The following is a 27,649-nucleotide window of genomic DNA, read 5'->3' on the forward strand; positions in this document are numbered from 1 at the left end:
AGCACTACATGAACTGCTATGCCTGTGCTGGGACGAGGGAGCAGTACCCCAGGACATGCGCGATGCCAACATCATCACCCTCTATAAAAACAAAGGTGACCGCGGTGACTGCAACAACTACCGTGGAATCTCCCTGCTCAGCATAGTGGGGAAAGTCTTTGCTCGAGTCGCTCTGAACAGGCTCCAGAAGCTGGCCGAGCGCGTCTACCCTGAGGCACAGTGTGGCTTTCGTGCAGAGAGATCGACTATTGACATGCTGTTCTCCCTTCGTCAGATACAGGAGAAATGCCGTGAACAACAGATGCCCCTCTACATTGCTTTCATTGATCTCACCAAAGCCTTTGACCTCGTCAGCAGACGTGGTCTCTTCAGACTACTAGAAAAGATCGGATGTCCACCAAAGCTACTAAGTATCATCACCTCATTCCATGACAATATGAAAGGCACAATTCAACATGGTGGCTCCTCATCAGAGCCCTTTCCTATCCTGAGTGGTGTGAAACAGGGCTGTGTTCTCGCACCCACACTTTTTGGGATTTTCTTCTCCCTGCTGCTTTCACATGCGTTCAAATCCTCTGAAGAAGGAATTTTCCTCCACACAAGATCAGGGGGCAGGTTGTTCAACCTTGCCCGTCTAAGAGCGAAGTCCAAAGTACGGAAAGTCCTCATCAGGGAACTCCTCTTTGCTGACGATGCTGCTTTAACATCTCACACTGAAGAATGCCTGCAGAGTCTCATCGACAGGTTTGCGTCTGCCTGCAATGAATTTGGCCTAACCATCAGCCTCAAGAAAACGAACATCATGGGGCAGGATGTCAGAAATGCTCCATCCATCAATATTGGCGACCACGCTCTGGAAGTGGTTCAAGAGTTCACCTATCTAGGCTCAACTATCACCAGTAACCTGTCTCTAGATGCAGAAATCAACAAGCGCATGGGTAAGGCTTCCACTGCTATGTCCAGACTGGCCAAGAGAGTGTGGGAAAATGGCGCACTGACACGGAACACAAAAGTCCGAGTGTATCAGGCCTGTGTCCTCAGTACCTTGCTCTACGGCAGCGAGGCCTGGACAACGTATGCCAGCCAAGAGCGACGTCTCAATTCATTCCATCTTCGCTGCCTTCGGAGAATACTTGGCATCAGGTGGCAGGACTATATCTCCAACACAGAAGTCCTTGAAGCGGCCAACACCCCCAGCTTATACACACTACTGAGTCAGCGGCGCTTGAGATGGCTTGGCCATGTGAGCCGCATGGAAGATGGCAGGATCCCCAAAGACACATTGTACAGCGAGCTCGCCACTGGTATCAGACCCACCGGCCGTCCATGTCTCCGTTATAAAGACGTCTGCAAACGCGACATGAAATCGTGTGACATTGATCACAAGTCGTGGGAGTCAGTTGCCAGCATTCGCCAGAGCTGGCGGGCAGCCATAAAGACAGGGCTAAATTGTGGCGAGTCGAAGAGACTTAGTAGTTGGCAGGAAAAAAGACAGAGGCGCAAGGGGAGAGCCAACTGTGCAACAGCCCCAACAAACAAATTTCTCTGCAGCACCTGTGGAAGAGCCTGTCACTCCAGAATTGGCCTTTATAGCCACTCCAGGCGCTGCTTCACAAACCACTGACCACCTCCAGGCGCGTATCCATTGTCTCTCGAGATAAGGAGGCCCAAAAGAGAAATTTCCTACACTAATGGAATGTCTCCATTGTTCTCCCTCCTGGACTTTCTTGTGTCCACCCATGTGTACAATATTGTCTAATGTGAATGCGTTCTTTGTCATTCTTCTGTGCTTGTTGTATTACTCGCAACTTCTGTGCGCTTGCTGGCCAACTTTGTGTTGCGAGAATAACTCGATGTCACCTACGAAATTCACTTCTTTCTGTGATGTATGATCAACGGTTGCCCTTGTCAGAGCATCGGCTGGTGGTTGGAACTTCCCTTGGACGTATACAGTTTCATTGGTGTACCTCATTAATCTGAGATGAAACCTTTGTATACATGGAGGCAATTTTACTACTCCTTTCTCATCTAATAATGAAAACAATAGCTTGTGGTTTGTCTCGATCACCACATGTATTCCAATGAGGTAGTTTGAAAATTTTTCACATGCCCATGTGACAGCTAGAGCTTCTTTATCGATAACTGCATAGCATGTCTCTGTATCTGACAGTGCTCTTGACACATAGAATATGAGTCTACAGGAACCATCAGGTTGCTCCCGAGAAATATTATGCCCAAGCCATCTGAAGAGGTGTCTGCTGCTATCATGGTAGGTAGTGTAGGATTGTAGTGTGCCAACATGTCCAGAGAAATTAGCGTGTCTTTAATTTTCTGGAACACTTGTTCCTGGTGAGCATCCCAACACTACACATGCTGTTTTCTTAGAAGTTGTCTCAGTGGATCAGTTATTTGTGCTGAGTGAGGTAAAAATTTTGCCAGTTGATTTACCGTTCTGAGAAATCTATGGAGCTGCTGAACTGTTGTAGGGATGGGAAATTCCTGAATGGCCCTTGTTTACTGAGGATCTGCCATTATTCCTTCTCCGCTCACAATGTAGCCCAAGAAATGAATTGAAGTCTTGAAAAACTCACACCTCTCATTTAAAGTCAGTCCCGCTTCTTGAAGTCTCTGTAGAACATCTCTGACTCTGGTGTGGTCGTGCTCCTCCACTGACGTTCCGTGTATTAGAATATCATCCATGTGGCATATCACTCCTCTGAGTCCTTCTAGGATATTGGACATTGATCGTTGAAAAATCTCTGGCGTGGAAGTTATTCTGAATGGTAACCTATTGAAATAAAATGACCCAAACGGTGTTATGAATGTAGTCAATAAACTTGAGATCTCATCCAGGGGTACCTGCCAAAACCTACTATTGGCATCAAGTTTTGTAAACATAGTACTCTGAGAGAGTTTTGATAAACTGTGATTCACTGTAGACACTGGGTGAATCTCACACGCTACTGCCTTGTTGAGCTGCATCAAGTCCACACATATTCGCAGAGATCCATTTGGCTTTGGGACAGGAACCATGGATGAACACCACTCGGTTGGCTGCATTACCAGAGAGATAACGCATTCTTGTCATTTCCTCCAATTGTTCTAGGACTTTGGTTAATAAGGGATGAGGTATTCTTCTTGGTGTGAAGCTACATACTGGTCTGCCCCCTTCCTTCAGAGTGATCCTGTACTTTGTCTTTAGTTTTCCAAGCCCTATGAACTGCTTCAGGAATTCTGTCTGAAAGGAATTGTTTATCTTTGTGTGCTTGATTTCGGTTACCTTTTTAATCAACTGCAGTTCCTAGCATGCATTCCTGCTCAATAAAGAAAACTCTTGACTCTGTACATAATATAATATACCAGTTGTCTGCCTTTATGCTGAAGAGTTGTTTGGAGTTTTCCTCTTACTCGCAGTTGTTTCCGCCTACGCCCTGCAACTGTATATCTGTTGGTTGCAGGTAATGTCTCTTCATCCAAGGCTTTTGGTCAGACAATACTGTGACGCTAGCCCTTCTGTCAAGCCATGAGGTATCCATTCACGTAGATGTCTGCTGTCCAGAAATCTTGGTCTGGATTATTGATTTCTTCTAAGAACTCACCTGGTTCTTTCTCTTGGGGGTATTGCTGTGCTTGATTCACTGCTCTTTGCGTGAAGGTCTTCTGCTTTGTACCTTTAAGTGAAGAAATTTTGCTATGGCACATCTTCCCATAGCGACAGTCTTTCCACACTTAAAACACTTAGCTTTACTTGCTGGGCACTGCTTTCATCTTTGGGTCTCCTTGGCTCCATAACATTGGCAAGGTTTTCCTATTTCATGTGCCTTCTCACCTGTATGTTTTTTCTGTTCCTCAAAGTGTTTCCCTGGCTTTGGCTTAACCAGTTGGATGGGCATTGGACTCCTTCTCATCCGTGGCTTGTCTCCAGCTCGTAGGATGTCCCTATCCTCTTTGCAAACTTCCTTCTGTCTTACCATTTGATTGGCCTTTTCCAGTGTAAGGTCTTGCTTGGATTGCAAAAGGTCTGGCAAGGATTCATCTGCTATGCTGACGACTATCCTGTCGCTGATTAGTTCTGCCTTTATTTCCCCATATTCGCAACCTTCTGCCAATCTATACAGGTCATTAATATAAGAGTCTACAGATTCGCCAATCATCTGCGCCCGCTTATTAAATTTGGCTCCTTCCAAGATTTTATTGGTATAGAGATTAAAATATTTATCAAAGGCTTGGAGTACCTCTTTGAATTTATCGGTAGCCTCATTGATCCCTTGTCGGATAATTATGTTGTCCGCAATTGCTCCTATTGAATATAGGAGGATGTTCACTTGTTCCATTTCAGATTTTGTATGGACTTGCGAGGTGATTCTAAACCTTATGAACCTTTTTGTCCATAATACTCATTTTTGAATCTGATTGGGTCCCTCTTGATTTTGCATACTCTCTGACACTTCCAATTTTGGATCGATTTTGTTTTAGTTAAGAGACTTTTTTGTAGAATATTCCCCTTTAAGAAACTCTGTTTTTTTAGGCGAGTTTGCTTTAATGGAGGTGTCATAGCATTTCTGGAGTGTTCCCTGCTGTTTTAATAGCCTTTTTTTTTTAGGGTTTTCCCCTTTGCTTGAGAAATTCACTTTGTTTTTTTTTCAGGCTTGGTTGCCTCAAGGAGCTGTCCCAGCTGTTCTCGAGAGTTCACTGCTGCTTTAATAAGCTTCTTTTGAGTTTTTCCCTTTCTTTGAGAACTTTAATTTGTTTTTGTTTTTTTTCAGGCTTGCTTGCCTGCCTTAATGGAGTTCCCTGCTGTGTTTGGGGGGTTTTCCGCACTTTTCGACAGTTCACACGCTTTTTGGGGATTTGCCGCTCTTCGTCCATGTGTTCTGCCTAAGTGAAGGATTGGATTTCACCCCCTTTTTTTTCTCTTCAAGCACAATGCCTTAAGGAAATTAATTTAAGCTTTTAAAGGGGCTTTAACTCACCCAATCACTGGATTTTATTTGCAGCTGTGGTGCAGCCTGTATTTTAGTGCTCTGACTCACCACAGCTGTGGAGCTCCATACAACATCTTCTGTAGGTAAGTAGTTTTCTTACTGTTCCGGACCAGTATTTCTCTGTTGTTCCCCTGATGTTTCTTCATTGACCACTGTTTGTCATTGTTTTACCGCTGTTTTAATGCTGTTTTACTGCTGCCACCATATTGCGTTGCTGGGTTTGTATTAGTAACATTTTAGGCTGCTCTAGAAAAAGTCTTAGACTCTGCTAAAGGAAAACTAACAACTCTTTATTATTATAATGAAAGCAAAATACTGCGGATGCTGGAAATCTGAAACAAAAACAAGAAATGCTGGATTCACTCAGCAGGTCTGGCAGCATCTGTGGAAAGAGAAGCAGAGTTAACGTTTCGGGTCAGTGACCCTTCTTCGGAACTCTTTATTATTTACAGTTACGATATTTACTCTCCACAAGCCAACTAAGCTAGCATCCTTCATGCTGCTATACCTACTTCTTCTCAAGGCTATCTCATGTGACTGTTACATCATTGCTCGTACAGTGAAAGGGATCTCTCTCACTCTCTTCGCTATTAACCCTTTACATCCTTATACTACAGTGGCCAGCCTGTCGGAAAGTTTTCTGTGCACTGACTGGTTCTCTGTCCATTGATAGACGAAAAACCATACTATGATTTTTGTTAAGTTGCCTGCTGTATGCAAGGACCTGTTTGAGACTCAGGTCTCTAAAAAACTCACCCTATAGAGAGATGTAACCATACCATGATGCTTCGCTGTCAACCCTTTCAAAACTAGGTGACACTGCTGCTCCTCCAAACTCCATCTTACATGTCTGTTGCCCCAGGTGGCAATGTAGGGAATATTTTCTTTTAAACTTACTTAGCAACTTAGGAGTATAGGAACAGGAGTAGGCCATTCAGCTCCTCCGCTATTCAATTAGATCATGGCTGATCTGTATCCTAACTCCATCTTTCCACCTGGGTTGCCTAATAAAACTTATTAATCTCAGATTTGAAATAAGTCATTTTCATATTCCTTCATGTTAATTTGTTGCCAAGTCAGTGTTATTTCATTGAAATTTGTTACTTTTAAGTTGCCTTACCACCTATTTCTTAATAATCTGGATCCATCTCCTCTCTCACCCCTCCCCTCCCTCATTATTGCCTCCTAGATCTGTAACTAGCTTTGTCTCAACACCCATCCAACTTCCGTCTAGTTCATAGGCCGGAATTTTATGTTGGCACGGACGCCGGACCCTCTGGCCAGAAAGTCCTGGGCAAGATCATCTTCGCCTGCCCTGGAAGACACACAGAAATTTTAGGTGGCTCAGGCCCTTAATTGGCCTCAGGCGGGACTTATACCCCTCAGCAGGACGGCGACTCTTCAGTCCCAGAAGTGCCACCGGGAGTGGTGGCTACTGCTGGGACTGCACTCAGTCGAGAGGAGCAGCAATGGAGGAGGCCCTGGAATTAAGGTAAGTGTATGGGGCCTTGCCAGGGACAATCTGCTAGGTCCAGGTCAGGCAGGTGGGGTGGGGGATGTGGTGGTGTTGGTCGAGAGGATTGGGGGAGATGCTCCAGTGGGGATGGCCTTTGCCATGGTTGGGTCCCTCTGTGGGGCACAGGGTGCCTGAGAGGCTCCCCTCAGAGCCTGCAGGGAGGCAGCAATGGTTTACCTAGTGGTCTCCTCACGTGGCAGAGGGCCCACCCGCTGCTGGTAAAATGCCAGTGGTGGTAGGAGGGTGCCCTTAAGTGGAAATTAATAGGCCATTTAAGTGCCTTAATTGGTCTGGGGTGCTGTAGATCACTTCCCCCACCACTCAAAAAATTGCAACGGAGATGGGAAGGCGACAGGAACGGCACCCCACACCACCGCCCACCACCACCCCCCCACCCCCCCTCCTTCCATTCAATTTTATGCTGCCCCTCCTCCAGCTCGCTCCCACGGGGGGTGTAAAATTCCAGCCAAAGAGGTGCACATTTACACTAACAAAGGTGATAAAAATGTAAGTTTTGGACCATCTCCTTGCACCGCCTCCAGTCAAATTGACAGATGAATCTGAATTGCCATGTGTCAGTGTCCTCCAACTGGTAGCACTCTTGACTCTGAGTCAGACAGACATTAGTTCAAAGCCCACTCCAGGGGCTTGAGTACATCAACTAAGGTGACAATCCAGTGCAGGACTGAAGGAGTTTTGCACTGTCGGAGGTGATGTCTTTTGGATGAAATGCTAACCTGAGACCCCATCTGCACTTTCAGCTGATGTAAAAGACCCAGAGCATTATTCGAAGAAGAGCAGGGGACTTGTCCCCGGTATCCTGGCCAATATCTATCCATCATCCAACAACACTAAACCTAGCTGCTCATTATCTCATTGCTATTTGTGGGAGCATGCTGTGTGCAAATTAGCTGCAGTGTTTCTTACATTACAACAATAACTAAACTCCAAAAATACTTCATTGCCTGTGAATGAATGATACCAGGGTTAAAAAGATTAGGTTATGGTGACAGGTTGCACAGAGGAGGCTTGTATTTCCTTGAGTATAAAAAATTAAGTGATGATTTAATTGAGGTGTTTAAAAGATTTGATAAGGGAAATAGAGAGAAACTATTTCCTCTAGTGGATGAGTCCAGAACAAGAGGACATAATCTTAAAATTAGAGTTAAGCCATTTAGGGGTGTTGCCAGAAAGCAATTCTTCACAGAAAAGGTAGGGAAAATATGGAATTCTCTCTCCTCAAAATGGTGTTGAGGCTGGGGGCCAATTGAAAGTCTCAAAACTGAAATTGATTGATTTTTGTTAACTGGTATTAATGTTTACAGAACCAAGGTGGATGGAAGTAAGATACAAATCAGCCATGATCTCATCCAATTGTGGAACAGGTTTGAGGCTTGAGATGGGCCCCCCCCTTTTTATTTTCAGTTATTTTTTCTTTTTATTTTATTTTGGTTTTTTTTTATCATTCATTCTTACCATGTGCCTGCCCACTGTTTTATTCATGTTTGTGCTTTGGGCCGGGGCTGTTCATTTTCCGTCCATTAACACCCTCTCTGCACTAACGCTCTGTCTTTCAACACACCATTAACATACCATTTGACTTTGCTCCATGATCTTCTGGTCAGTTATTCTCTGTGACCCTGTCCTATCAACACTTTTACTTTGTTACTCTTGCCCCACCCCCGCTTTATTTGTTTAAAACCGATTGCATTTCTAACTTTTGCCAGTTCTGATGAAGGGTCACTGACCTGAAACATTAACCCTGCTTCTCTCTCAACAGATGCTGCCAGACCTGCTGAGTATTTCCAGCATTTCTTGTTTTTAGTACTTGAGGGACTAAATGGTCTACTCATGTTTCTATGTAATTTTGAAAGTGTTTTAAAAAATAAACTTTTACTGACCGTGTCCATGCTGCCTGTAGTAGGCCTTTGACGTTTGCCACAACCAAGCTCTGCCTATCCCCCTCCAAATAGATTATCCGGCGGAAAAGTGTCTCCCAGTCACTGTGGTCTCCTGGAACTTGTCTCATTGTGGGACAGAGTGGAATTTCCCAGACTGCTATCTTAAATTGGCCTAAGGTTATTTCTCTATTTTTCTGGTCTCACCCAGGAGATTGTGTGGCTGGCAGGTGAGAGTGGGAAGGATGTGGTGGGGGTGGGGGTTGTGTTGGATGTGGGCAATGATGTGCAGAAATTACACCATCACAGTATTGGACAAGCTCAAATGAGCACATGGTCTTCTGCATGCCCCTCATTTTCATATGCTCGTACCTGAAAGAGAAATATTAGTTAATGCTCTTTCAGTTCAATGAAGATTCCTAGCCTCAATGCTAACATTCTTTACACTTGCAGAAAGTGACTGCAGTTTCAGCACTAATTTCAGATTCTCTTTTCCTCTCAGTGCAACCCACCAATTGCAGGAGGTGCAAAGCTTGAGCGACAGCTTAGTGAATGTCCGATATTGCTGGCATTTTGTTATCTGCGCCATCGATAATGACTAGCCTACTTTCGACCCGAAACAGCTTCATAAGGTAATCAAATCATATTGCCCAATAGTACTTAGTAGAGATTATGGGCTGGATTTTACCAGCCCCGCCCCCCCCCCCACCCCCGAGGTCTGTAGTCGTGGCGGGGTGGGGGGGGGGGCCCGGAAAATGCCTCCGGGAGAAGCCCAACATGAGCCTTGTCGCAGGGAAGGCCCCACCCCATATTACCGGCAGCAGTGAGGCCTTGTGATGACCCCCCCCTGCTGCATAGCAAGGGAATCTCATTTCAAGATGGAAATAAATGTTAATGAATGAATTAATACTTTTCTCGTTGCAATGTCTCTCCTGCTCTGATATTCTGGCCAGTTGCCAGAACTCCCGTACCTTCAGATCTCCATTCGGGGACTGGGGAAAGCTCTTGTGATTGGTGGAGGGGATGGTGGGAAAGGGTTGAAGGTGAGAGTGAATAAAGTTTGGGGAGGAAATGTCGGGACTGGAAGATGCGTCTTTTTGGGCAGGGTGTGGGGGAGAGGGCAATCAATAAAGTCTTTAGTCATTGGAGGGGGGCTGGGGGTGGGAGAGGGGCTTTAATCATTTATTACATTTTTTAAATTAAATTTATAGTGACTGTTCCCTGAAACATGTAAATTACCTGTAACGGCTGGAAGCCCTTTAAAAATGGCACCGGGCACCATTGCTGGGGATGGCGTGCCCGCCTCCTCCATATCATCGGTGGCGGGCGTTCCGCCCCTTCCATGTAAATGAGCCGCCGCGCTAAATATCACGGCAGCACCACGGAGCGACTCCCGCGCGTGCACACCATTACTTTTGAAGCTCGCCACCGAGAGAGATAGGCGGCGAGCTGGAAAAATTCTGGCCTATTTATATCATATTGTCAAATAGTAGTTAACAGAAAACATCCATTGAAACAAAATACATCATTCATGGACACTCACTAGAATAGTAAATATTTACCCGAAGTTTCATTCTTGCTCCTAAATATTTCCATATTTAATTCCCATTCAAATTTGTAAGCTGTTGGAATGGACAAGTTTTTTCTGCAGGATTATAGAGGATCCGACTGTTCCACCCAGCAACAGCACTATGATATTAAAGTTGGAGCCAATGGAGCTGGAGGCCAATGTGCTTTATAATGACTGAATTACTTTCCTTTGGAATAATAACAGATAATTCTTATCATTTAATGCTCGACTGACAGGATTTTTTGTTCGCTCTCACTAAATACGAGATTCATTATTCATTTCATTCATTGCTGTAGTCTGGGCTCCCCATCAACTGCTGTAATTTGCACAGACTGCGCAAAAGGACTGCCGGCTGTACTGTTTCATGAATTTAATGCAACTAATTAAAGCAAAGATATTTTGTATTTTGGTCCTTTGGAAAATCAAAGGAGTTAAGGGCCGAATGCAGTGAGCCGAAAGATGTAATGCTGGGGATAGTTCTGATGGTGGGCTGAGAATTCTCCGCAGCTGAATGTTAATTTGGGTACAGCATTGAATGTATCACTTGTGAATGTGCAGATGTCCTGTCTATACCTTCAGCTCCACCTCACTTCACATGGTGACTCTGGGAATGGAGGCATTTAAGAGGGTGCAGAAAAGATTTATGAGAATAGTTCCAGGGATGAGGGACTTCAGTTACAAGGATAGATTGGAGAAGCTGGGGTTATTCTTCTTGGTGAAGGGAAGGTTGAGAGGAGATTTGGTAGAGGCGTTCAAAATCATGAGAGATCTGGACAAAGTAGATAGGAGAAACTGTTCCCATTGCCGAAAAATATTTCTTCTGGTGAATTTGCTAGTTATCAGTTGTGGTTCACCCCAACTAGAAAGTTAAGCATTTTTCAACCTTCATGGACGTCAACCGTAGGCTTCATTGATGATGTGTTTGGATCAATCACCTGTAGAATTAAGTTCAATTCTGTTGCCTACTCTATTGTGCGAATGATCAGAACTTCAGAACTTACACCATGTTGTATTGATTCATTGCAATGTGTGGCAAAAAGCATCAGAAAACCATTAGCCCACACATCTGCTGTTTACGGTCCTCTGGATTGGCCAATCCTACATACGAAAACCCAAATTAGGAGCAGGAGTAGGCCACTCGGCCCCTCGAGCCTGCTCTGCCATTCAATAAGGTCATGGCTGATTTGATTGTAACCTCGACTCCACATTCCCCCCTATCCCCAACAACCTTTCGCCTCCTTGCTTATCAAGAATCTATCTACCTCTACCTTAAAAATATTTAAAGACTCTATTTGCGGAAAAGCATTCCAAAGACTCACAACCCTCTGAGAGAAATAAATTCTGCTAATTTCTGTCTTAAACAGGTAACCCCTTATCTTTAAATAGTGATCTCTAGCTCTAGATTCTCCCACAAGGGGAAACATCCTTTCCACATCCACCCTGTTAGGACCCCTCAGAATCTTATTTGTTTCAATCAAATCGCCTCTTCTAAACTCCAGCGGATATAAGCCTAGCCTGTCCAACCTATCCTCATAAGACAACCTGCCCATTCCAGGTATGAGTCTAGTAAACCTTCTCTGAACTGCTTCCAATGTATTTACATCCTTCCTTAATTAAGGAGACCAATACTGTACACAGTACTCTAGATGTGCTCTCACCAATGCCCTGTACAGCTAAAGCATAACCTCCTTACTTTTGTATTCAGTTCCCCTCGCAATAAACAATAACATTCTATTAGCTTTCCTAATTACTTGCTGTACCTGCATACTAATCTTTTGTGATTCCTGCACAAGGACACCCAGATCCCTCTGCATCTCAGAGCTCTAAACATTGCCATACTGGATTTGAACAGATAGTATGGGCGTAAATTAAATCCTACTCTTGGCTACATGATGTATAAACTGACACATTTGTCATCTTCCAAATAGCTCCAAACTCTATGCATTCAACAACAGATGCTGCATGGGCTTCAAAGCTTCAGATCTGCTGTCCTGTGAGCACTGGACTATAAACTATAAGCTTTACTCAATCTTCATACCAATTGCCACTCATTATTCAACCATATCAACTTTTCTGTTGATTATCCAATTCTACGTTAATCAGCTCCCTCAGATCACAAGTCCTCATTGCTGATGATCTTCATTCCTTTTACAGTGCAAAGACTTAAACACTAAACCTTTAGATGGAACAATGAAAACTTGCAGTTCATTTCTCTCACACGTCTAGTCAACAACTAACACCTCATATCTTTGAAGGATCCCCGCTTCACCCTACATCATCTATTGGCATTCTCAGTCTCACTACCTCGAATGGTTGACGTATAGCTTCAATATTAAAGCTGCACCCAAGAAGCTGATTTCTTTGTTTGAACTGAACCCTTCTTTTTCCCTCAGCACCTCTTAACGCTAAGCACATTCATAACTTTAACATTTCTCCAATATCCCAGGTCTGGAGAAGATAATCATCTGGTTGCTGAATTTTCTCTCACCTCTAGCCTGGAACCTTTCTCTCCAATGGCACTTTTGGTGTCTTTCCTTGTCCTATCAATCTTACTATGGCCAATAACTATTCCAACTTTTCTCTCTGTTCCTTTGGCAGTGTACGGTCCTGCACATTTTTCCACTCCCCGAGATCCTTTGTTAAAACCAAGACACACAGCACTGCCTACTACTCCAACTCATTAGTTTGAATGACATCAAGAGAACATAAATGCAAAATACAATGAACTGCAATTACTGTCATTAGAATCTAAGGAAGAAGTTTGAAATAATGGGATGAAAAAATAAAGCTTTCTCCAATATCACTGCAAATGGGCTGAATTTTATGGGCCCTCTGGAGACGGGCTAGGAGGTGGGGGACTAATAGAATTGCGATGAGAGGCAGGGGGAAGGAGGTCCCGCCCAGTCACACTGTCATTTTGTCAGGGGCGGGATAGGCTGAAGACGACTTTCCTGCCCAAAGGTCAATAGAGGCCTTAAGAAGCCTATTAACATCCACTTAAGGGCCTTTTCACTCTGTTGCTGGCATTAATCCAGTGGCGGAGGGGGCCTCCACATGGGGAGGTCACCTAGTAAAATGAGGTGATCAACCCCTGGTGGCTAGGGGTGGGGGACCCTCCTCTGTGGGCAATTTGTGGCTCACAGAGTGTCCCTGCCTGCAAAAAACCCACCTCTCTGGCCCCCCACCCCTTGACTGAACACCCATTCTTCCCACCAATCACCGGGGCTTGCTAGACTGGCCCCAGCAATGTTGCCTCACTTACCTGAGGTTTGGGTCTCCAGTGCTGGGCTTGGGTTCAAGGTGGTACTGGCAGTGACCACCGATCCCTGTGGTGCTGCCAATAGCACTGAGCTGCCAGTCCACCGATTGGCTGGCAGCTCTGGGAGGCAGGATCCTCATCTTCAAAGGGACTGGGTTCACGGCACTGGGCTGTTAATTGCCTGGGTGCTGTAGAATCATGCTGAGGGTGCTCCAGATGGCCAGGGCGGGGGACCCCTGGCCTTATCAGCTCGGCGCTGGGAGCCCCACCAGCGCCACCAAATTCAGCCTGTTCTGTGCAGAGTTCAACAATTGTGCAAAAGATAAACCACGCTGATATCTCATATCAATATCTCGTGCATATATTTCCCAATAGCTCAGCTATCTAAGGTTGAGGCACAAAGAGTAGGAAGGTCCTAGGTTTAATCCCTAGTCTATGCTGGGTTGGCTAATCCCAAGTGGAAAGGATAACCACAATTGGCCAAAGCACCTAGATTAGGAAGAGAGAGCTTGTCTCCTGGTTGCTATCCAGAGACCTTAGTACAGAAGTGCTCATGTGTGAAAGTTAGGAGAGGGTACAATCAGGTTTGATCCAATAGCCTACCATTCCCAGTCAAATAGCCTGTCAAGGCTCACACATGAAAGATGGTCTCTTAGCTGAGATTATGGAGGGTGACTAGTATATGTAGAACTGTCCCTCAGTAAAGATTCATTCAGGAGAGACAGAAAAACAGGAGGGAATAAAATATTAAAAACCTTATTGCTATTATTATTAGATTTGCTGCATCACTCCAGCATTTAACATATTTTAGACATTTTGTTGACGTTTCCCTGAATTGTGTATACAGTATTTAGTGAATCTCACAAACCTAACACATGACTAAATTATACAATGCTTATTCAGCGAAACATGGTCATCTGTTTCTTCCTCAACTCCATTTAGCACTTTACTGCCGATACTCTCATCAGCATGTGATGTATTATCATGAATGTATTAGCAGATGCAGATTGCTTCATTCGCAAGGAAATCAGGGCAGTTCCTGTTAGCTTCTATTTGGATCTCTTAAATTACTGTTAGTGTTAAACTAAGATGCTATTTGTCAAAATTCGTGCTGTGTCCATTCTTGGATGGTGAACAAAGGGACATACACAAAACAAACAAAAATACTTCAACACATGCAAGTCATAAAATCAACTCCACCCCTGCCTCCAAGAGTTTAATTTGTTGGTGCCCGGAGGTTCTGCAGTGAATTGAAGAATTTGTGCATTAATCACAGCACATTTGAGTGGTTTTAATTATTTATATTTTGCATTTACAGCAGATTATTGGAAGTTAAGTATCCATTAAATAGAAGTCCATTTGTCTTTTCAACTTGAACCATCAATATTATTAATATTGTAGATGGTATAGTGCCTAAACTTTAATGAACCTTCTTTCCTTGCAGTCTGAACAGTTAGAGCAAGCGCTAAACTCTTGCCTCATGCCAGCAGTTCTCATAAGCAAACAATTCTTGAGCGTGACAATGAATAATCACCTCACAACTGCAAGACAGTCTGCAGCAATGGCTTCACACTGCAGATACCTCTGCCTGATCAGCAATTCTCTTGGCATTTGGGGACTAGTCTATGCTTTTTCTAAATAAACCAATAAGCAGACCCAGTGTCATAAACCTAAAACCAAAATGCTCCCTTTTAGAAGAGCACAGCAAGAATCATAGAATGGTTACAGCAGAGAAGGCGGCCATTCGGCCTGTCAAGTCTGTGTGAGCGCTCTGCAAGAGCAACTAAGCTAATCTCAATACCCTGCCCTTTCCTTGTAGCCCTGCAATTTTTTTCTCTTCAGGTGCTTATCCAATTCCCTTTTGAAAGCCACGATTGTATTTGCCTCCACCACACTCTCAGGTAATGCATTCCAGATTGTAACAACTTCTATGTAAAAGTGTTTTTCCTCATGTCACCGTTGGTTCTTTTGCCAACCACCTGTTCTCAACCCTTCCACCACTGGGCAAAGTTTCTTTCTATCTACTTTCTCCAGATCCCTCATGATTTTGAACACCTCTATCAAATCTCCTTGCGACCTTCTTTTCTATAAGGAGAACAACTCCAACTTTTCCAATTTATCCATGTAACTGAAGTCCCTCATCCCTGGAACCATTCTCGTAAATCTTTTCTGCACTCTTTCCAGTGCATTCACATCTTTCCTAAAGTGCAGTGCCCAGAGTTGGATGCAATACTCCGGTTGAGACCAAGTCATTGTTTTTAAAGGTTCATTATAACTTCCTTGCTTTTGTACTCTATGCCTCTATTTATAAAGCCCAGGATCTCATATGCTTTTTTAACTGCTTTCTCAACCTGCCCTACCACCTTCAGCGATTTGTGCATATATACCCTGAGGTCTCTGTTCCAGCACCACTATTAGAATTTTGCCCTTTATTTTATGTTGCCTCTCCTCATTCTTCCTACCAAAATTTACCACTTCACACTTCCCTGCATTAAATGTCATCTTCCATCACCCTGTCTATGTTTTCTTGAAGTCTATTACTATTCTCCTCAAAGTTTACAATACTTCCAAGTTCAGTAACATCTCCAAACTTTGAAATTGTGCCCTGCACACCCAAGTCTAGGTCATTAATATATATCAAGAAAAACAACGGGCCTAGTACCGACTCCTGGGGAGCCCCACTATATACCTCCTCCAGTTTGAAAAACAATCGTTCACCACTACTTTATGTTTCCTGTAACTCGGACAACTTTGTATCCATGCTACCTCTTTCCCTTTTATCCCATGCACATCAACTTTGCTGGAAAGTATATTATGTGGCACTTTATCAAATGCATTTGGAAGTCCATGTACATCACATTGTCACACCAACTTGCTTTGTTGAATGATAATTTTCTTTAATCCACTGACTGGAGATCCAAATTTATATTTTTTAAAGAAATTTTAAAAGGAACAGATCAAAGATGACTTTGCTGGCAACTTAAGATGGCCAGCTAATTTGGAACACTGTATCCTACATTGCAAGGCCAGTGAGGTGGAGGTGAAATGCCTGCTCATCCCAGCAAGATGTCATCAACAGTGCCATCAAGCGGCACTTGCTTAGCAATAACCTGCTCAGTGACGCTCAGTTTGGGTTCCGCCAGGGCCACTCAGCTCCTGACCTCATTACAGCCTTGGTTCAAACATGGACAAAAGAGCTGAACTCAAGAGGTGAGGTGAGAGTGACTGCCCTTGACATCAAGGCTGCATTTGACCGAGTATGGCATCAAGGAGCCCTAGCAAAACTGAGGTCAATGGGAATCAGGGGAAAAAACCTCCGCTGGCTGGAGTTATACCTAGCGCAAAGGAAGATGGTTGTGGTTGTTGGAGGTCAATCATCTCAGCTCCAGGACATCACTGCAGAAGTTCTTCAGGGTAGTGCCCAGGCCCAAACATCTTCAGCTGCTTCATCAATGACCTTCCTTCAATCATAAGGTCAGAAGTGGGGATGTTCGCTGATGATTGCACAATGTTCAGCACCATTCGTGACTCCTCAGATACTGAAGCAGTCCATGTAGAAATGCAGCAAGACCTGGACAATATCCAGGCTTGGGCTGATAAGTGGCAAGTAACATTTGCGCCACACAAGTGCCAGGCAGTGACCATCTCCAACAAGAGAGAATCTAACCATCTCCCCTTGACATTCAATGGCATTACCATCGCTGAATGCCCCACTATCAACATCCTAGGGGCTACCATTGACCAGAAACAGAACTGGAGTAGCCATATAAATACCGTGGCTACAAGAGCAGGTCAGTGGCTAGGAATCCTGAGGCGAGTAACTCACCTCCTGACTCCCCAAAGCCTGTCCACCATCTACAAGGCACAAGTCAGCAGTGTGATGGAATACTTACCACTTGCCTGGATGGATGCAGCTCCAACAACACTCAAGAAGCTCGACACCATCCAGGACAAAGCAGCCCGCTTGATTGGCACACCATCTACAAACATTCACGCCCTCCACCACCGACGTACAGTGGCAGCAGTGTGTACCATCTACAAGATGCACTGCAGCAATGCAACAAGGCTCCTTAGACAGCACCTTCCATACCTGCGACCTCTACCAACCAGAAGGACAACGGCAGCAAATACATGGGAACACCACCACCTGCAAGTTCCCATCCAAGTCACACACCATCCTGACTTGGAACTATATTGCCGTTCCTTCACTGTTCCTGGGTCAAAATCCTGGAACTCCCTTCCTAACAGCACTGTGGGTATACCTACCCCAAATGGACTGCAGCGGTTCAAGAAGGCAGCTCACCACCACCTTCTCAAGGGCAATTAGGGACGGGCAATAAATGCTGGCCTGGCCAGTGATGCCCACATCCCATGAATGAATTAAAAAAAAGAACCAAGATGCAGAAAGTTTAAGGGAACTGCCTCTTCTTTTTAGCAAGAAGAAATACTGCTAACTACCACGCTTGAATCACTGGGTGACTGTCGTGTGACAAGAACCTCGCCCCCATCTGTAGTTTTAAGCTGGTATTTCTCTGCAGCAGCAAGGAGAAGCATCTAGACTCTGACATGTACAGATCCAAGTGGGGATCCCTTCTCTCTCTCTCTCTCTCCATTCCAGCTTCCAAACTTCGAACCCAGTCTGTTGACTGACCACCTTTGCATACTCCAGCTACAATCAGAAACTCCTTTGGAGGAAATCATCCGCATTGCTGTCTCTAAGAGACCCACCAAATCAGTCATCTACCTCTTCAAACTTAAAGACTCGCGACCAGCGAATGCAGCTAGAAGCCAGTCAAATCACCTAACTCCACAGACTGTATACCTTTTTTTCCATGGACCCTAACTCAACCAATATACCCTTCTCCAGTCTGTAGCCTATTTGTGTGTGTGTGTGCTTGTGTGTGTGTGTGTGTGTGTGTGTGTGAGAAAGTTGATGCGTAGTTTACTATTTTAATTCAAACAAAAACAAGAAATGCTGGATTCACTCAGCAGGTCTGGCAGCATCTGTGGAAAGAGAAGCAGAGTTAACGTTTTGGGTCAGTGACCCTTCTTCGGAACTGACAAATATTAGAAAAGTCACAGATTATAAACAAGTGAGGTGGGGGTTGGGCAAGAGATAACAAAGGAGAAGGTGCAGATTGGACCAGGCCACATAGCTGACCAAAAGGTCACGGAGCAAAGGCAAACAATATGTTAATGGTGTGTTGAAAGACAAAGCATTAGTACAGATTAGGTGTGAATATACCGAATATTGAACATCAGCAAGTGCAAACCTGAAGAAAAACAACCTGAAAAAAACAGTGGGTAAGCAAACTGAACAAACTAAGATGAAATGAAATAAATGCAAAAAAAGATTGTAAAAAATGTAAAAAGGAATGCAAAAAAAAAGGAAGAAAAAATAACTAAAAATGACTAAAAATGAAAGTAAAGTGGGGGGCTGTCATGCTCTGAAATTATTGAACTCAATGTTCAGTCCGGCAGGCTGTAGTGTGCCTAATCGGTAGATGAGATGCTGTTCCTCGAGCTTGCGTTGATGTTCACTGGAACACTGCAGCAATCCCAGGACAGACATGTGAGCATGAGAGCAGGGGGGAGTGTTGAAATGGCAAGCAACCGGAAGCTCAGGGTCCTGCTTGCGGACTGAGCGGAGATGTTCCGCAAAGCGGTCACCCAGTCTGCGCTTGGTCTCCCCAATGTAGAGGAGACCACACTGTGAGCAGCGAATACAGTATACTACATTGAAAGAAGTACAAGTAAATCGCTGCTTCACCTGAAAGGAGTGTTTGGGGCCTGGGATAGTGAGGAGAGAGGAGGTAAATGGGCAGGTATTACACCTCCTGCGATTGCAAGGGAAGGTGCCCTGGGACGGGGACGAGGTGGTACGCCCCCACCTCAATGAATTTCGTCAGCAAAGGTCTCAGTTTTATCCCCTTACGCCCCCACCTCAATGAATTTCGTCAGCAAAGGTCTCAGTTTTATCCCCTTACGCCCCCACCTCAATGAATTTCGCTCCATTACCCCCACCACCTCGTCCCCGTCCCAGGGCACCTTCCCTTGCAATCGCAGGAGGTGTAATACCTGCCCATTTACCTCCTCTCTCCTCACTATCCCAGGCCCCAAACACTCCTTTCAGGTGAAGCAGCGATTTACTTGTACTTCTTTCAATGTAGTATACTGTATTCGCTGCTCACAGTGTGGTCTCCTCTACATTGGGGAGACCAAGCGCAGACTGGGTGACCGCTTTGCGGAACATCTCCGCTCAGTCCGCAAGCAGGACCCTGAGCTTCCGGTTGCTTGCCATTTCAACACTCCCCCCTGCTCTCATGCTCACATGTCTGTCCTGGGATTGCTGCAGTGTTCCAGTGAACATCAACGCAAGCTCGAGGAACAGCATCTCATCTACCGATTAGGCACACTACAGCCTGCCGGACTGAAAATTGAGTTCAATAATTTCAGAGCATGACAGCCCCCCACTTTACTTTCATTTTTAGTCACTTTTAGTTATTTTTTCTTCCTTTTTTTTTTGCATTCCTTTTTACATTTTTTACAATCTTTTTTTGCATTTATTTCATTTCATCTTAGTTTGTTCAGTTTGCTTACCCACTGTTTTTTTCAGGTTGTTTTTCTTCAGGTTTGCACTTGCTGATGTTCAATATTCGGTATATTCACACCTAATCTGTACTAATGCTTTGTCTTTCAACACACCATTAACATATTGTTTGCCTTTGCTCCGTGACCTTTTGGTCAGCTATGTGGCCTGGTCCAATCTGCACCTTCTCCTTTGTTATCTCTTGCCCAACCCCCACCTCACTTGTTTATAATCTGTGACTTTTCTAATATTTGTCAGTTCCGAAGAAGGGTCACTGACCCGAAACGTTAACTCTGCTTCTCTTTCCACAGATGCTGCCAGACCTGCTGAGTGAATCCAGCATTTCTTGTTTTTGTTTCAGATTTCCAGCATCCGCAGTATTTTGCTTTTATTTTACTATTTTAATTAGTTTGGTTTAAGTACAATAAAGTTAACCCCTTTCTTTGTTAAACTCAAGAAAACCTGTCTGATTGGTTCTTGTTGTGAACGTAGCAAGTAAGTAATCAAACACCTGCTGAATTTGCCAGTACATCCACTTTAAAATAAGATTTAAATCTGTTGTGGTCAAACAAGGAGAGGGAAAAGGGGAAAGCCCCTTCAACCCCTTCTCACTTGACCGTAACGGCATCATCAGTATTACTCTCATCAACCAACTCTGTTACCTCATCAAAGAACTCAATCAAGTTAGGTAAACACAATTTGCCTTTAACAAATTCATGTTGGCTTTCCCTAATTAATCTGCACTTGTTCAAGTGACTGTTAATTTTGTCTCAGATTAACATCTCTAAAAGCTTTCATATCTGGTCCTGGTGATTTATCAACTTTAAGTACATTTAGCCTTTCTAATACCTCCTTTTTATCAATACTTAGTTCGCTCAGTATCTGATCTCCCTCCTTTTTCACTATGAATTTGGCAGCATCTTCTTACTTGGTAAAGAAGCATAGAAAATAGCAATACTTAGCCATGCCCTCTGCCTCCATATGTAGATTCATTTTTTGGTCCCTAATTAGCCCCACTCTTCCTCTTACTAACCTTTTACTATTTATATGCTTATAGAAGACTTTTGGATTCCATTTTTGTCTGAGCTACCGGTGTCTTCTCCTACTCTCTTTTTCCCTTTCTGATTTCCTTTTTCACTTCCCCTCTGAACTTTCTATATTCAGCCTGGATCTCACTTGTATTATCAGCCTGACATCTGTCAGATGCACTGTTTTTCTGCTTAATCTTATCGGAACTCATTCAGGGAGCCCTACCTTTCCCCCTGGTGGGAATCTACCTTGACAGTACCCAAAGCATCTCATCTTTCAAGGCAGCCCATTGTTTGATTCTCATTTTGTTTGCCAATATTTGATTCCTAATGCTGAATATTTGATCTGTAATAGCGAACTAAACCGTAAGAAACAAAGGAAGCTGATATAAAAAATTATTTTGTTGTCAGTATCTATGATGCACTCCAGTATAGGTGATGTCCTTCGATCACTCAAGCATACTGATGGATGCCACAAGCTCAGGGCGGTCTTGATATAGACAAGACCACAAGGAGAGGCAGGCAGAGAGAGCAACTACTCTCATGGCCCCCGTCCAATCTGGACCTGTAGTTGGCCACCTTGGCCAGGCCCTGGAGTAGACCCGAGAAGAGATCAAGATGCAATCTGATTTAATCTGCAAGCCTCAATATTCACATCATCTGTGCATATCAGAGGGAACTCCCAAACCCACAAGAGCATCAGACAGGTGACGCTCACTTGGGTCAAAACGATAACCTTGGTTTGTATAGCCATGTTGACGGTGAAGTGCACCTCTAATAATCTAATCTGAGGCTTTGGTTCTCAAGCACTGGGTTTGGGCCATACATATAATGCTAACCTGAGGTACACATCCAGTGCTCTCGACCTGGGTATTGACTACATAAAATAAAGAGCTTAGAGTCATAGAGTTATACAGCACAGAAAAGGCCCTTTGGCCCATCCTGTCCAGCCATCCATCAAGCACCCATCTATTCTAATCCCATTTTCCAGCACTTGGCCCATAGCCTTGTATGCTATGGCATTTCAAATGCTCATCTAAATACTTCTTAAATGTTGTGAGGGGTCCTGCCTCTACCACCCCTTCAGGCAGTGTGTTCCAGATTCCAACCGCCCTCTGGGTGAATAAATGTTTCATCAAATGCCCCCTGAACCTCCTGTCCCTTACCTTAAATCTATGCCCCCTGGTTATTGACACCTCCGCTAAGGGAAAAAGTTTCTTCCTATCTACCCGATCTATGCCCCTCATAATCTTGCATACATCAATCAGGTCCCCTCTCAGCCTTCTCTGCTGTAAGGAAAACAACCCTCGCCTATCCAGTCTCCCTTCATAGCTGAAATGCTCCAGCCCAGGCAACATCCTGGTGAATCTCCTCTGCACTCTCTCCAGTGCAATCACATCATTCCTATAGTGTGGTGCCCAGAACCGTACACAATACTCCAGCTGTGGCCTAACTAGCGTTTTATACAGCTCCATCATAACCTCGCTGCTCTTTTATTCTATGCCTCGGCTAATAAAGGAAAGTATCCCATATGCCTTGCTAACCACCTTATCTACCTGTGTTGCTGCCTTCAGTGATCTATGGACAAGTACACCAAGGTCCCTCTGACTCTTTGTACTTCCTAGGGTCCTACCATCCATTGTATATTCCTTTGCCTTGTTAGTCCTCTCAAAATGCATCACCTCACACTTCTCAGGCAAATTCCATTTGCCACTGCTCTGCCCATCTTACCAGCCCATCTATATCATCTTTTAATCTAAGGCTTTGCTTCTCACTATTTATGACACCACCAATTTTCGATCATCTGCGAACTTATTGATCATATCTCCTTTATTCACGTCTAAATCATTAATGTACTCTAGAAACAGCAAAGGTCCCAGCACCGATCCCTGCGGTACACCACTAGTAACAGGCTTCCATTCGCAAAAACAACCCTCGACCATCACCCTCTGCCTCCTGCCACTAAGTCAATTTTTGATCCAATTTACCAAACTGCCCTGGATCCCATGGGCTCTTACCTTCTTGACCAATCTCCCATGCAGGACTTTATCAAAAGCCTTACTGAAGTCCATGTAGACTACATCAACTGCTTTACCCTCATCTACACATCTAGTCACTTCCTCAAAAAAATCAATCAAATTTGTTACACATGATCTCCCCTGACAAAGCCATGCTGACTCTCCTTGATTAATCCCTGCCTCTCCAAGTGGAGGTTAATCCTGTCCCTCAGAATTTTTTCCAATAGTTTCCCTACCACTGATGTTAGACTCACTGGCCAGTAATTACCTGGTTTATCCCTACTACCCTTCTTGAATAATGGTACCACCTTCGCTGTCCTCCTGTCCTCTGGCACCTATCCTGTGGCCAGAGAGGATTTGAGAGTTTGTGTCAGAGCCCCTGCAAACTCCTCCCTTGCCTCACATAGCAGCCTGCAATACATCTCATCTAGGCCTGGGGATTTATTCACTTTTAAGCCTGCTAAAACCACTAATACATCCTCCCTTCCAATGCTAATTTGTTCAAGAATATCACAATCTCCCTCCCTGATCTCTACACCTACATCATCCTTCTCGATAGTGAACACAGATGAAAAGTAATCATTTGAAACCTCACCTACATCCTCTGGCTCCACACACAGATTGCCACTTTGGTCCCTAATGGGCCCTACTCTTTCCTTGGTTATCCTCTTGCCCTTAATATACTTATAAAACGCCTTGGGATTTTCCTTTATCTTGCCCACCAGTGTTTTTTCATGCCCTTTCTTCACTCTCTTAATTACTTTTTTAAGTACCCCCTACACTTTCAATACTCCTCTAGGGCCTCCGCAGTTTTCAGCCCTCTGAATCTGCCATAAGCCTCCTTTTTTTTCTTTATCCAATCTTCTATATTCCTTGATATCCAGGGCTCCCTGGACTTGTTGGTCCTACCCTGCACCTTAACATGTTGCCAGCCCTGAACTCACACTACTTCCTTTTTGAATGACTCCCACTGGCCTGACGTAGACTTTCCTACAAGTAGCTGCTCCCAGTCCACTTTGGCCAGATCCTGTTTTATCATATTGAACTTGGCCTTCCCCCAATTCAGTACCTTTATTTCCGGTCCATCTTTGTCCTTTTCCATGACTACCTTAAATCTTACAGAGCTATGGTCACTATCCCCAAAATGCTCCCCCACTGACACTTCTACCACTTGTCCGGCTTCATTCCCTAAGATTAGGTCCAGTACCGCCCCTTCTCTTGTAGGACTTTCTATGTGCTGGCTCAAAAAGCTCTCCTGGATGCACTTTAAGAATTCCACCCCCTTTAAGCTTTTTGGACTAAGACTATCCCTGTTAACATTTGGGAAGTTGAAATCCCCTACTATTATTACTCTATTATTTTTACACCTCTCTGAGATTTGCCTGCATATCTACTCCTCTATCTCTCCGCGTCTGTTTGGAGGCCTGTAGTACACTCCCAGAAAAGTGACTGCCCCCTTTTTGTTTTTAAGTTCTACCCATATAGCCTCATTTGAGGAACCTTCTGAGCCATCATCCCTCCTTACTGCAGTAATTGAATCCTTGAGCTTGCATTTAGAGAGCACCTTTCATTTCCTGAGGATGTCCCAAAGCGCTTTACAGCCAATCAAGGACTTTTCAAGGGTTGACATTATCGAAATGTAGGAAACACATCAGCCAATCTGTGCACAGCAAGATCCCACAAACAGCATTGAGATAGAACCAGATAATCTGTTTCAGTGATGTTGGATAAATATTGGTCAGGACAGTGGGAAGATTTCCTCTGCTCTTCTTTGATATTGCACTCTGCGATCTGTTATGCTTCCCTGCGAGGGCAGATCAGGCCTTGGTTTGACATCTCATCCTAAAGACATCTCTACAATTGTGCAGCATGCCCCTCAGTATTGTACTATGAGGAGGTAAAGGAACTGCTCAAAATAAATGCTCTGCTCCCAAATGATAAACCCTGTTCTGCATGGATACTGGTTAAAAGCAGTCATTCCTAACACCCCCATCATGGGTAAAATAGAAGAAGTGACAAGGATGAGGTCAGCATTTCAGTGAATGTCCCTGTTTTCTAATAACAGCAAGTGTTCAGTGTGAATGGGCAGAACCTCATACTTTTTCCAGGCTGCGCAAACAGTCAGCAGATGGCTGGTTTGGGTAACAATGTTAGACTGAGTAGGCACAGGTTTGAGTAAGAGACTCTCTTGGAGAGTTTGATCCAGATATTTTTGAAAAGAGTTCTGATGCTCCTTCTTTCAAATTATATTAGGCTAATGTGTGCATCTGGGAATGCATTGCGGTCTACTCACCACCTTGAGCAACGGGCTAACTAGGGGGTTATGCTAGAGGGGGCTCCTAAGTGGATCAAGGAAGAATCTTGAAGGTATTGATTGGAAGAGTCAAGTTATTTTAATTGTTGATCATATGCTGACTTGGGTGTCTTGGTCAATGCTGACCTGAGCCTGAGCACAATCCTCCAGGACCATACTGAATAGGGGCAAAAACACTCTGATCATTCTTTCCCTTCTTCAATGACAGAAAAGTCTCAGTGCAGGTTACACTTTGTCAAACAGGACAAGTGTCCAACAAATGTTCTTCAGAATTTAGAACTCCAAAACATGCAATGGAAAGGTTTCGTCCAGCCTGTGCAAGATCAGATACCAAGCTAAGATATGATATCATTAATAGGGAGTTTGCTCCATAATCCTGCTCTCTAGGCTCATGGATGGTGACCCCCTTTCCCCTTATCAAAGTCACTCTGGCTGGCTACACTTTTCACTGCCTGCCCCTCCTAAATTTCCACACTGCAGTGTGGCCCTCATTATCAAGTTAGAACTTAGTCTTTCCTCCTCTGGAACATCATTTTTCAAGCATGTTGACTGGTTTCAGGCACTCCTTTAAAAACCCTTTTGTCTTTGACCCCACAAACCCTTCTCTTATTTCTGGCTGAGATAACAACTATGTACTAGTCTCTAGGTTATTTTTTATGTTTTTGCTTTTGTACAGAGCTGTTCATTATTCTGCCATTAGCACTCTCTCTGGACTGTGCTTTGTCTTTCCCTGCAACAATTCAGTGCTCCATTTGCATTCTGTTCAATAAGACCTGTCATTTAATCTCTCCCCTAATCTCTCTGTCCTATCACAGTCCTTCCTTCCTGTTGTAGACTGTGGGGTTATTCGGCAAGAGAATAGAAAATTATCTAGCCTGTGTTAAAGAGAAACATGAGAATCACTGCCTAGCTTGTCACCAAGCAAATACATTTGCAAAGGCCTCTTCACAATCTGCACACTCCTTTCTGCAGCACCATTTGATGCTGGGTGATGTGGTGGTACCAGAGTGTGTTTGACCCCATTTTTACTCAGAAATATTCAGACTCTTCTGACATAAACTGTGGGCCATTGTCTGACACCAACACCTCTGGCAACCCATAAATTGCAAACCAACTTCTCAAAACTTCAACAGTTTTGGCACTTGTGTTATTGGGCACAAACTCAATATTTATTCACTTACTCTAGCTATCTACCAAAACAAAGTGCTTTTTCCCTTCCACTCCAAAGAAATTGACATGTACTCGTTCCCACGGTCTCCTGGTGTTTGACTATGGAATGAAAGGAACTTTGGATGGATGATTTCTCATTCTGAGACACACTTTACAACTTTTCACCAATTCTTCAATATCCCTGTCTACCTTTGGATACCAAAAATAGCTTCTTGCTACTGCTTTCATACGGACTATCCCTGTGTGCTCTTGATGTGTGCTCTAACAATCTCTCTCTAAATAATGACTCTTAAACCCCAAAGAAGACAGCATTGATCTACACTCAGTTCATTTCTATATCTAAATACTCCTGTAGTTGCTCATCATCACACTGTTTACGCCAGCCATTCATGACATAATTTAGCACTTTCTTCACAAACTTCTCTGGCAGACACTGGGATGTCCTTTGCATATGTAAAGTGGCAAATAACTCAGTGGCTAAAAATGAATCAGTCTTCATGGGAAATCTTGAAAGAACGCCTGCGTTAGCATGATCTCCTGAGTTATGATATTTAAAATCATTGCGATGGGCCATCAAAATCAATGCCCATCTCTGAAGCCATGTTGCTGCTAGGATTGGTACCCTCCTCTTTGAACCAAATATGATTGTAATGTCTTGGTGGTCAGTTAACAAAGTGAATTTCCTACCGTACAGGTACTTGTGGAACTTTGTACCACCATATACGATGGCTAACACCTCTTTATCAACTTGAATAATTTTGCTCTAACTTCATTAATATACATGAAGGATATGCTCCATGCCTCTCCACATCTTCCATTATGTGAGATGACTCCATACCTAACCCTTATGGTGAGGCATTACATGCTAAAACCAATTGTTCCTTGGCCAAAACAGCATCACTGGTCAATACTTTCTTGAATTCTTCAAATGCTTTCTGGCATTCTACAGACCACTCCCAAGTGATTCCATTTTGAGCAGTTCATACAATGGGGTGAATGTGTTGGCTAAATCAGGGATGAACTTCGAATAATACACAACATCCCTATGAATATTCTAAGTACTTATTTGTTTTTTGGTCTCCTTGCTTTCAAAATCCCCTCAACCTTCTCCTGTGTTGGGTGGATACTTTCACCATCTATTTGGTGACCCAGGCATGTTTCTTTTGACATTATGAAGCAACACTTGTGTTTCTTTTGCTTTGATGCCATACTCTTGAAGTCAATCTAGGACTTTGTTCAACCTTACAATGTGCTCTTTCTCTGTCTTACTGCTAATTAGAAAGTCATCTAAGAAGCAGCACA

This window comes from Heterodontus francisci, chromosome 8 (genome assembly GCF_036365525.1).
Source record: "Heterodontus francisci isolate sHetFra1 chromosome 8, sHetFra1.hap1, whole genome shotgun sequence".
In the NCBI taxonomy this organism is placed as follows: domain Eukaryota; kingdom Metazoa; phylum Chordata; class Chondrichthyes; order Heterodontiformes; family Heterodontidae; genus Heterodontus; species Heterodontus francisci.